Raw genomic sequence first — 7,500 nt, 5'->3', positions numbered from 1 at the left:
TGATGTTAAATTGCCTTCTCTCTCTGTATTCCCTCATTATTTCTCTCTTCCTGTCAGCATTGCAGAACAGTAGAATATGCGATCCCAGACACTAGTCAGATTCGGAGATGGGCCCGAAATGCTGCTAAAGAATGTTCCCTGTCCATCTGTCAGCATTCCTGGGACAGAGCTGCTTTTAGCTTCCTTTATTCAAGACAATCGTCCTTGTCTGCTCTTCATTCGGGTCTGTGTCCACACTGGATCACTATTTGTGTGTGAGCCCGTCCATTATGAGGCGTGTAAGTATTCCTCCCAAACAACAGGAGCATTTTATTGTGCTAATACTATAACGAGGGGAAGCTAATGACACCAACCCAGGGCTTTTTGTTTCCTCTGTAGCAGTGGCACTGTTTGACACATTCAGAGGTCAGAGATCCCAAGCCAATTTCCATTTACTGCAATTTTGGCGAACAGTAAATCCCTATATTTGGTGTTCGTCAGGATGCAAGGGGCATGCTGGTTTATGGGTTGTTGTGCTAGACTGCAACCTGCTGCATCTGGCATTCTTATCGTATCTTTCGCATGTTGATGTAGATTTTTGTGGAGAGTTTATTAGCGATGCTTACGAATGCAGCCATTTTTTCCACATTCTTCTTCTCATTGCTCATTTTGTTCGTATTTCTCATACAAACCAATTGTGTTGTTAATTCATTGCAGGTATAGTTGTTCAGACTTTTAGGGGTGTTTAGGCCATTTTTGGATTTCGTAGGGGTCAAGATAAGTTCATTGGTATCCAAGTAACATCCCGACCAACTGGTTGTTCAAATTTCCCTAGTTTAGAGTTTATGTCGATAGAATTATGTCTGACTATGTTGAAATAATGAATTATATCCATCCATCCATCCATCCAACCGCCCACCTATCCATCTATCCATCCATCTATCCATCCATTCATTCATCCATCCATCCATCCATCCATCCATCCATCCATCCATCCATCCATCCATCCATCTATCTATCCAACCAACAACCAAACCACCAAGCTTTTGTATATGTCCATCCATCTATCCATCCATCCATCCATCCATCTAACCATCCATCCATCCATCTATTTATCTGTCATCCATCTATTTATCTGTCTACATCTGTTCATCTTTCTAAAATTGGGATGCAAAGGGTATGCTGGCAAATGGGGTATAGTTGTTCAGACTTTTAGGGGTGTTTAGGCCATTTTTGGATTCCGTAAGTGTCAAGATGAGTTCATTGGTATGCAAGAAACATCCCGACCAACTGGTTGTTCAACCTATCTATCCAACCCAGGCTCATTCTGAAATTGTAGTCCAGCGGACATTTCTGGAGACCGCGAAATACGTCCCGGGAGGTACGTATTTGTGCAGTTTTTGTTTTCGCGAATCCGCGAGAGGCCGCTGTGCGCGTTTTTTCGTATCTCGAGCGTCTCTCGCGAGTGCCGTTCGTGCCCGCGACCGGCCAATCGGCTGACTCACCCTCCTCCCTCCCTCAACCCAACCAATTTTACCAATTGACCCGCCCGCCCGCTCACTTCCCTAAACCCGAGCAACAATTTAGAAAAGCCGTGTAGAAAAAGAAAAACCCTCATCTGTTTTTTTATTTATTTATTTTTTTTACCGCTTTTTCGGATTCGGTTCTCACCCTGTTATGAACTCGTTCGCTTTATTTTTTGGATTCTGTTTTTGTCTTACCTGGTTTCTGGAACCGCTCTTCCCCGGACTCTCCACACGGAGGTAAGCAGTCCGCCGGCAAGTGTGAAAGGGAACGGCGTCACACCGCCCCGTAGTGTTCGCTTAAAAAAATGAAATGCAGCCATACGTACCTCCCGGGATGTATTTCGCGGTATCCAGAAACGTCCGCTGGACTACATTTTCAGAATGAGCCTGGGTTGTATCTATCTATTTATCTATCTACCTACCTACCAACCATCCATCTATCCATCTATCCATCCATCCATCCATCCATTTATCCATCTAACCAACATCTAAACCACCAAACATTTGTCTATACATCCATCAATCCATTTATTTATTTACCTATCTATCATCTATCTATTTATATCTGTTTGTCTGTTTGTCTACAATTGGGATGCAAGGGGCATGCTAGCAAATGGGGTGTTATACCAAACTACAACCTGCTACATATCGCTCGTGTTTATATATATATTATATAGTATTGTAAGCATATCTAGGGATAAAACGTTAGCAAATAACCATCTAACAGCTACATACCAACTACCCACAACACAATTTTTGTATGGGCAAAAAAGTGGGTTTTCCTAAATACACATGGCTTTTTTTTCCCTTGTCAGTGTCATTGATTTAATTTTAGATGTCAAAAGGGTCAGGATGAGGTCATCGAGGCCCTGGTGAGCTTTAACTAGTGATTTACAGTGTAAGCTGAAAATGCTTCAGGCTTATGAGTGATTGGTTAGCTGGTTGTGTAGGTCGAAACAAGGAAGTATGAGAAATACTTTGGAATTGTAGCCTCAGGTGAAACGCATATCTGTGCAAAATGCCCTCACAGGAGTATAAATCCTGACCCGCTCTTGTTAAGCCTAGAGGAAGCGTTTAAGTGTGTATACGTGAATGTATGTAATATAAAAGTGTGTGTGTAAGAAAAAGAGAGATTTCGGAGGATGTGTCTCAGTCTGATGAGCTCTCCTTTCCCCCGGGCTTCATTAAAAGCTCTCCCTCAGAAACAGCCCTGTGTGGCGCTTTGCCCCTCCACCAGCTTTGGGTTAAGAGAAAAAAAAGCATGTTTCCTCTCTCTTTTCTTCTTTGCCATGTGTCTCTCGGGTCCTCAAAAGGCTTTGTTACAGGCTTTTCAAGTAGAAGCACCTATTTATTTGCTCTTTTCAAGGCTAATTCTTGGTTTTCTGCTCATGCTGGCTCTCCTCAGATCCCGAGCGGGATACTGTGACTCTGCCTGTGCTCAGATCCTGAGTCACTGGCTCTGAACAATGGACAGACTTAGAGACGGAGCAGTACATCTTATGCACACCCTGTGTGTAAATTCAAAGGTCAGTCTGAGGATGCAGTACATTTTTAAGCCACAATATGGACCCTTTTTACAAGATTTCTACAAGATTTTTACAAGATTTACAAGTCATGACACATTTAACAGTCATCAGCATTTTAAATCCTTAAATGTTTTTAATATTTAGATTTTTATTTAAAACTTAAGTACATTGATATGTATTTATGTATATATTATATCATCTTTATATCAAATGACAAAAAACAAATTACCGATTGTACAAGGAGTTAGAAATGCAACGCAGGAAGCGTATGGGAGCAGGACAGTCAATTTGACATTGTTTTCTCTTCTGGCTGCCGTTTTCATTTCTTTCTCTGAAAGTCTTGATAACACCATCGTGGAGTTTTTATTTTATTATTTCAGCAAATAAGATTGTAAGAAAGATAATTGTTGTACTCTCCTATTCACTGCGCTTTAAGTTTACCCAACTATAAAGACTTCTGCTACCGAGAAACCTGGAAATGTGTAAAGGGTCCATTGGGTTATATATAAACCAGTTTTCCATGATGCAGTACATATTATTAAAGCAGTTTTTATTTATCGCTGGGTATTTTTCTTTGGCTAGGGTTTGTTTTCTTTAGATTTGAAGGTACATTTTACCAATGTTAATATAGTGTTATACCAAATCATAAAGGCAAGGCAAGTTTATTTATATAGCACATTTCATAAACAATGGTAATTCAAAGTGCTTTACATAAACAAGAATAAAAGAAATTTAATATAAAACTAATTATTAGAAAATTAATATAACCAAATTACATATTTAGTTTATTTTCCTTCTAATACTTTATTAAAAATCTGCAAATTAGTAAATTTAAGCAAATAAATAAAACAAAGAATATTGGAGTGTTTTACAAATAAGACTTTTTAAAAGTATTTCTATAAAAAAAAACATATACACTTAATTAAATGAGTTACTTCGGGGTTTCCTTGTAATTACTAGTGAAATCTACTTGCAGTTAAAATTACATCTGGAAAAAATAAAGAAATTGCTACACCATATTTATAATATTTGTTGTTTAGATAACGTATGTAACCATATATTCTGAATAACTATTTTTTTGGAAGCAGCATATAAATTGCAAATATATTATAATATTTTATAGACGTGATATTATATTGATTTTTAGTTTGTTCCACATTTTTATTCCATTCAAGTGCACTTAAACATTCTAAACTAAAATTATTATTTAAAATGACTATTATATAAATATTAGGTGTTCATTGGGATACAAGGGGCATGCTGGCAATTGGGTTTTCCTGCCAAAGTGCAATTTGGCATTTTTATAAGAATGACAAATGTAGTTTCTGCTCTTTGTGCTCTTTCCACAAATATGTCAGCAGACTTGGTATACTGTTGAATTTTAAATGGCGGGAGTGAGTTTATTTGCGTTGCCGATTTCTGTCATGTTTGGCGTAATAGAGCCTGCCTGAACGGTTGTAATTCTGTTAGCGAAACCTTTTGAGCTGGCATGTAAAGTCACTGTTTACAATCTCCATATCTGATGATAAATGATATGTATTTAGCTACATTTTCATTTTCAATCCAGTCTTGGCTGCACAGTGTTGTGCGGTAAACTCTGAAAAGTCTAAATAGATTAAAAACAGGGCTCCGGTTTCCCCCACAGTCCAAAAACATGCGGCACAGGTGAATTGGGTAGGCTAAATTGTCCGTACTGTATGAGTGTGTATGGGTTTTTCTCCGAGATGGGTTGCAGCTGCAAGAACATCCGCTGCGTAAAACACATGCTGGATAAGTTGCCGGTTCATTCCGCTGTGGTGACCCCAGATTAATAAAGGGACTAAGCTGACAAAAACATGAATGAATGAAGTTAAAAGAAACTATATTAACATCTTCCCAAGTGAACCAGACGAAAAAACCAGACTCTTCTCAGACACCGAGCATCGGTCAAACAAAAGAGCCACAGGCCGAGGAGAGAGCATACAGCCAATGTCATCTCTGATTGGCCAAGGTTGAGCAGCGTCTCACCTTCCCATGAACCCCTTCGGTGTCACTGATTGGGCGAGGTGAGCCGAGCCTCACTTGTGTCTGAAATGAGACGCCAGCAGTATGAAAAGAGACGGAGACAGTTTTGAGAGCACTCCAAACATCGCTGATAGTGAAGAGCTGCTTCATCAAGCCGCCGTCATGATAGCACTACTCATAAGAGCAGCAAAAAAAACGCCTCTCCTCCACAAGGCCATTTCGACTCACTCCCTATCATTAAGCAATATGAAGTCTGGAATGTGAATGCTGAGATGTTCGATTTCTGCCCTTTGTGAACTTAAATGGGCCGGGTGAAGTTGCTAGACTCTAATGTTAGAGAGGAACATAGTGTTTAACAGTGCAAAAATCCAAGGGTGCTTCCTCTGTTGACCACAAGAGGTCAGTGTAGAGATGCTTGATTGGCTAGACGTCTGATAAGTTTGGAGAACTTTTCTAGTTTTCGTTTTGCTTGCATAATCTCAAGCTGTTAGGCAAAAAGCATTGTGCAATTATCTTCAAGGACTCATTTCTTTCTCTTTTCTTTACAGATTTTTTTAAATCATTTATAGCAGTACAATCTCAAGATCTTATTATTTTGAATAAACTACTAAGCTATATATAAATATTCAATTTAAATTGATTTGTAAAGCACATTTCACAATAATTATTGTTTCAAAGCAGCTCTATAAATTTGGAAAAGTCAAGGTTATTAGTCTCTATAACTTTATTGGTTACTAAAACTTTAACTAATTAACAAGTAACTAATTGCGTTTAACAGTTAAAAGGTATTATTATATATAAACAAAATTAACCTGCAGTTATATAGCAAATATAAAGCCAATATTATGACAAAAGTGTGAGTCTATTTTATTTATCATTAATGTATTTAGTACTTAACCAAATAAAACACTTCATTGCTAAATGATCTGAAAGAATGGTTAGTTTACTGTTAAAAATATGTAATATTACCATTAAAAATAACGTTTTAGGTAGGATTAGAATTACAATGTTATACTACATAGAGAAAAAAGACATCCTAAAATTTGGAAGATGATATATATGAACATGAGGACTATGATTATTATTACTTGATGAATTTGTGAGCCATATGAAGTAAATGTCTGGCTGTCAACTACTGCAGTGTTTCTCAATCACAATCCATAACCACATTTTCCATGTCTCCTTAACCAAACGCACCTGAATCAGATCATCAGCTCATTAGCAGAGACTGAAACACTTGTCATGGGTGTAACAGACAAAGGAGACTTCAAAGGAGCACATGCAGTGCTGGTGGTCCTCCAGGAACGTAGTTGAGAAACACTGAACTACCGGCTTATTACCTGCCTATTAATAAGATAGAAACTGTTTATAGACCATTTCAAGTAGTAATGTCACTGGCTCATGAACATTTTCTGCTAGTTACAAAACTATTTCATAACTGACAACTGGCAATTCAATCATAACTTAATGTAATAACAGCTATCATAGCATTATTTATCAATATTTCTGGATTCTCGGAAGCTATAGAAATTGAAAAAAATGTAAAACAGGAAATACGTTGGGACCATTGTTTTTTGTTTACATCCCTCAAAATGTTCTTTTAGCACTTGTAAAGTTTGACCTTATTCTACAATCTACATCCCTAATATACCTAATACATAAACCAAACCATTACCGTACTAACTATTAATGAGTCAGTAGCTTATTGAGCTAAAAGTATGATTTGTTAATAGTGAAAATTGAACTTTAATATAAAGTGTGACCAAAATCTGAACTAAATTTAAAAATCTGCCCTGAAAACAAATCAAGACTTTTTCTTTTATTCAGAAATGGCTAAAGAAATTCACACATAATACAAAGAAATTCTCAAGACTTGAGTTAGATTCTCACACTTGAGTTAGAGGTGAAATTTGTAGACATAACAACTGAATACTCTTTAATTGGCAATCTTTATTGAACAGCTTGACAAGCTTGAAGCTGGTGTTTAGTTTATAGAAAATTCTCATGAAATATGCAGACCTAATTACTGCCTAATTACTGTTAACACTCTTATTTCTTGGGATTGTCAGTGTTTCTGCTGGTCATAGTGATGTTGTGACTGAGAGATGAACACGACACACTGGCCTTCGGCACACTGCCCTATTTTCCTCAACACACACACACACACACACACACACACACACACACACGACCTCTGTCAACCTGCACACAGCCCTCCATCACTGCACACCACACACATATTCACAAAAAGAAAAAGTTTTGTTTCCTCTTTTTGCTACAGTTTAGATTTTCGTGGGCATTACTGCTGCTGTTTTCTGTGATGTAAACACTTCTGCAAATGTGAATTATGCAACATTATCATGTCTATGTCATGGCATTTAGTTTCAAAAAGTGGTTCAATTATATTTTTGGTGGCATTTTGAGTGTTCTCAGTGATAGATAGATAGATAGATAGATAGATAGAT

General features: G+C 37.5%; 1 protein-coding gene and 1 long non-coding RNA gene across 13 annotated transcripts in view; one reads left to right on the top strand and one right to left on the bottom strand.

The window, feature by feature from the left end:
• Positions 1-7,500, bottom strand: part of tfec (transcription factor EC) — an 82,265-nt gene that overhangs the window by 57,626 nt on the left and 17,139 nt on the right. The gene's annotated exons all lie outside the window — the stretch shown is intronic.
• LOC141381572 (uncharacterized) overlaps positions 1-7,500 on the top strand; it is a 135,608-nt gene that overhangs the window by 120,352 nt on the left and 7,756 nt on the right. For 7 of the 11 annotated variants that reach the window (XR_015482508.2, XR_015482497.2, XR_015482499.2 and 4 more), the window contains 2 exons: positions 58-278; positions 2,911-3,031. This is a non-coding gene — a long non-coding RNA (uncharacterized LOC141381572). The remainder of the gene's footprint in view (positions 1-57; positions 279-2,910; positions 3,032-7,500) is intronic. The other 4 variants (XR_015482509.2, XR_015482500.2, XR_015482504.2 and 1 more) reach the window with 2 other exon arrangements.

The sequence above is a fragment of the Danio rerio genome, chromosome 4 (genome assembly GCF_052040795.2).
Source record: "Danio rerio strain M-AB ecotype USA chromosome 4, GRCz13ab, whole genome shotgun sequence".
Classification (NCBI taxonomy): Eukaryota; Metazoa; Chordata; class Actinopteri; order Cypriniformes; family Danionidae; genus Danio; species Danio rerio.
The sequence above is the reverse complement of the archived record's forward strand: the minus strand, read 5'-3'. Positions and strand labels throughout refer to the sequence as shown.